This window comes from Ursus americanus, chromosome 24 (assembly GCF_024610735.1).
Source record: "Ursus americanus isolate L20-20 chromosome 24, mUrsAme1.1.p, whole genome shotgun sequence".
NCBI classification, from domain to species: Eukaryota; Metazoa; Chordata; class Mammalia; order Carnivora; family Ursidae; genus Ursus; species Ursus americanus.
This window is the reverse complement of record NC_142150.1, coordinates 47,364,783-47,369,778: the sequence shown is the minus strand read 5'-3', so window position 1 is coordinate 47,369,778 and position 4,996 is coordinate 47,364,783.

Sequence of the window (4,996 nt, the reverse complement as noted above, 5' to 3'; positions counted from 1 at the left end):
GGGGCGGGGCCTCGCGTGGGGTGGGCACAGGCTCTGTGAGGCGGGGCCTGGGCGACGGGGGTGAGGCCTCGCGTGGGGCGCTGGCTGGCTCTCCTTGGCTGGAGTAGTGGGTCTCCCAGTTCCTACGTGGCGGCAGGGCAGAGTGGTGGTCCCGGCGCGGCCCCCCTCGCGTCCCCCTGGCAGGTGTTCCTGGGACGTGCGGCCCAGGCGGTGACATTAACGTGATGGGGCTGGGGGCTCGGTTCGGCTTCTTCCAGCAAGGTCTGGGAATGCACATTCTGCACAGCGGTCCTCTGCGGAGCGCAGACTGCTTGGTAGAGCTGGACAGTATACGTGGGTAGATAGACGCAAAGATGATTTTGTAAGAAAGAAAGTGTTATTCATTAAGGCACCGTTCGTAATCAATGGGCAATGGTTCATTTATCTAACATTGTCAAAAACTCTTAATAATTCTGTGTCTCACCTAAATGCATTCATTCAATAAATATTTCTTGTGTAAACTCTTTGTGCCCGGCTGTGTTGTAGGTGCTGAGGATTCAACACTGAGCAGAACAGGCAGAAATCCCTGGTAGGGAGAAGCATGGAAGGGGGAGGCCAGGCCTGGGAGGAGGGACCAGGAGTTGTGGGGCGTGTCCCGTGTCCACTGAACACGTGGTGCTGAGCCCTAGGACATAAAATGGAAAGGGGAGTTTTGGGGGCGCCTGGGTGGCTCAGTTGTTAAGCGTCTGCCTTTGGCTCAGGTCATGATCCTGGGATCCAGCCCTGCATCGGGCTCCTTGCTCATCAGGGAGCCTGCTTCTCCCCCTGCCTGCTGCTCCCCTGGTCACGCTTGCTCACTCTCTCTCTCTCTCTGTCAAATAAATAAAACCTTAAAAAAAGAAAGACAGAAAGCAAGCAAGCAAGCAAGCTGGGAGTTTTACTGAGAGGGGGAAGAAAGGTCCGGAAGTAGCAGTAAGGAGCAGGGAGGACGTGTACCTGTCCTCCAGGAGCTCCTGTTCCCGCTGGAGGAAAAGGGATGGGAGGGTGCTCAAGAAAAAAATGGCTTTTCTTGAGAACTTACTTCTTTAAGTGCTAAAGTTTTATTTTAACAATTTTAATATAAATTGTTTAATTCGGGACACCTGGGTGGCTCAGTGGGTTGGGCATCTGCCTTTGGCTCAGGTTGTGATCCCGGGGTCTTGGGATCGAGTCCCGCGTCGGACTCCTTGCTTGGCGGGGAGCCTGCTTCTCTCTCTGCCTGCAGCTCCCCCTGCTTGTGCTCGCTCTCTGTCTCTGACAAATAAATAAATCTTGTGGAAGCATCTGGCAAAGTTGGAATGATGTCAGTCTCTGATGTTGTCTCCCCTCCTGAGAATCCCCACAATCCCGCAGAAAGAAGCATCAGCACATGGGGATGCATGCACAGTGAAGCTGCTGATGCTTTGCCTGGAACAGCAGAAACATGGGGCCATGGGAACGCCCCTGAAGAGAGAATGTGTGAACACCCAACAGCATAGCCACACCATAGGTGATCAGACTGACACCAAGCATTGCCCCTTCAGCGACAATCCAGGCACTGGGAATGCAGCAAGGAAGCCAGACAGGTAAGGTGGAAGGATATCCACTGATGAGGACAGAGCTTCCAGAGAGCCATAAAGTGGCCGGGGAGATGCAAACACTGTCTCATACTAAGGATGTGCACTAAATACTTGCAGTGTGGTGATGGTGTTGTTGGCATGCACACAAAGGGGCTCCCCATTTTCTAAAATGCATAGGGGATGTCTACAGATAAAGTCGACCTGAGGTCTCGGATTTGCTGTGACACACTGGCTTCTGGGGAAGCATGTGGTGCACACAGGACCCTGGGCTGGACCTGGCTGATGGCATTTGGGGGTTCATCATACTATTTATCTTTGCAAATGATGGAAATTACAAAACTAGTCAAGAACCGTGAAAGAGCAGCTCTGGCCCAGCAGTCTGACGTCCTGGTTGCCGCCCCAGGGCAACTGTCCTACGCAGGGAAAAGCTGCCTGCAAGAAAACATTTTACACCCTTGAAGTCCAACTGAGGATCTCCATAGTGAGGCTCAAGGTAACGATTTCAGAGCAGCCACCATAGTAAGGCGAATGGAACAGTGAACTGCCAAAGCAGGATGGTGGGAAAATGTGAATTAAGTCTTGCTCAATCTGAAACAAGGCGGAGAAGTAGAAAATTGTTGGGCATAGGAAAGCAAGGTGAAGCTTTCCCATATGTTTTCTTCCGGGGTTTTACAGTTTCAGGTCTTACCTTGAAGTCTGCCATTAATTTTGAGTTCATTTATGGTGTTGCTGGTGTAAGATAAGGGTCCAAATTCCATCTTCTGCATGTAGATGTGTGGATGTCCAGCTTTCCCAACTCCATTCATGGAAGGCCTGTCTTCTCCCCACTGTGTATTATTGGCACCCGTGTCAAAGATCAGTTGACTGTCAATGAAACAAGGACTTGGTTCTTTGAAAGAGTTAATAAGATCGATAAACCCCTAGCCAGATTTATCAAAAAGAGAAGAGAAAGGACCCAAATAAAATCATGAATGAAAGAGGAGAGATCACAACCAACACCAAAGAAATACAAACAATTACAAGAACATACTATGAGCAACTATCTGTCCACAAACTAGGCAGTCTGGAAGAAATGGATGCGTTCCTAGAAATGTATACACTACCAAAACTGATACAGGAAGAAATAGAAAACCTGAACAGACCCATAACCAGCAAGGAAATTGAAGCAGTGATCAAAAATCTCCCAACAAACAGTCCAGGGCCTGATGGGTCCCAGGGGAATTCTACCAAACGTGTAAAGAAGAATAATACCTATTCTGAAGCTATTTCAAAAAATAGAAATGGAAAGGAAACTTCCAAACTCTTTCTATAAAGCCAGCATTACTTTGATCCCCAAACTAGACAAAGACCCCACCAAAAAGGAGAATTACAGACCAAAAACCCTGATGAACATGGATGCAAAAATTCTCAGCAAGATACTAGCCAATAGGATCCAACAGTACAGTAAAAGGATTACTCACCATGACCAAGTGGGATTAATATCTGGGCTGCAAGGGTGGTTCAACATCTGCAAATCAATCAATCAATGTGATACACGACATTAATAAAATAAAGAGCAAGAACCATTTGATCCTCTCAATAGATGCAGAGAATATATTTGACAAAGTACAGCATCCTTTCTTGATTAAAACTCTCCGCAGTGTAGGGATTGAGGGAACATACCTCAATATCATATAGGCCATATATGAAAAGCCCCCAGCAAATATTCTCAACGGGGAAAAACAGAGCTTTTGCCCTAAGATCAGGAACATGACAGGGGTGCCCACTATCACCACAGCTGTTCAACATAGTACTACAAGTCCTAGCCTCAGCAATCAGACAATAAAAAGAAATAAAAGACATCCAAATCAGCAAAGAAGAAGTCAAACTCTCATTTTTTACAGATGACTTGATACTCGATGTGGAAAACCCAAAGGACTCCACCCCAAAATTGCTAGAACTCATACAGGAATTCAGCAAAGTGACAAGATATAAAATCAATGCACAGAAATCAGTTGCATTCCTATACACTAACAATGAGACAGAAGAAAGAGAAATTAAGGAGTTGATCCCATTTACAATGGCACCAAAACCCATGAGATAGCTAGGAATAAACCTAACCAAAGAGCCAAAGGATCTACTCTAAAGAGTACTCATGAAAGAAATTGAGGAAGACACAAAGAACAAATAATCCAATCAAGAAATGGGCAAAAGACAAGAACGGGCATTTCTCCAAAGAAGACATACAAATGGGCAACGGACACATGAAAAAAATGCTCAACCTCACTCAGCATTAGGGAAATACAAATTACAATGAGACACTACCTCACTCCAGTCAGAATGGCTAAAATGAACAAGTCAGGAAACAACAAATGTTGGCGAGGATGCGAAGAAAGGGGAACCCTCTTAAGCAAGCTGGAAAACAGCCCCTCTGGAAAACAGTATGGAGGTTTCTCAAAAAGTTAAAAATAAAGCTACCCAAGGACCCAGGAATTGCACTACTGGGTATTTACCCCGAAGATACAAATGCAGTAATCTGAAGGGGCCCCTGCACTCCAATGTTTATAGCACCAGTGTCCACAGTAGCCAAACTATGGAAAGAGCCCAGGTGTCCAATGACAAATGAATGGATAGAGAAGATATGGTATATATACAACGGAATACTACTCAGCCATTGAAAAAATGAAATCTTGCCATTTGCAACGACATGGATGGAACTAGAGTGTATTATGCTAAGTGAAATAAGTCAGTCAGAGAAAGGCAATTATCATGTGATTTCACTCCTATGTGGAATTTAAGAAACAAAACAGAGGAGCATAGGGGAAGGGAGGGAAAAATAAAACGAGATGAAACCAGAGAGGAAGACAAACCATAAGAGACTCTTAATCATAGGAAACAAACTAAGAGGGTTGCTGGAGGGGAGGAGGGTGGGGGGACAGGGAAACTGGGGGACAGGCATTAAGGAGGGCACATGGTGGAATGAGCAATGGGTGTTATATATAGTTGATGAATCACTGAACTCTACCTCTAAAACTAATAATATACTATACATTAATTAATTAATTGGGTTTAAATAAAATTTAATTTAATTTTTTAAAAAAGATCAGTTGACTATATCAGAGTGCGTGTCCTTCTGGACTCTCTATTCTGCTCCACTGGCTTTTGCCAGAACCACATTGTTGTGGGTTTGTTTGTTTTTTAAGCAGACTCCACACCCTGTGTGTGGTCCAATGCAGGGGTTGAACTCATACCCTGAGATCAAGACCTGAGCTGAGATCAAGAGTCGGATACTTAACTGTTGAGCCACCCAGGTGCCCCAGAACCACAATGTTTTAATTCTGTAGCTTTCTAACATGGTTTGAAATCAGGAACATGCTGCATCCAGCTCTGTTCTTCTTCCTCAGTACTGTTTTTACTGTCCAGGGTCATTCGTGGGGGCA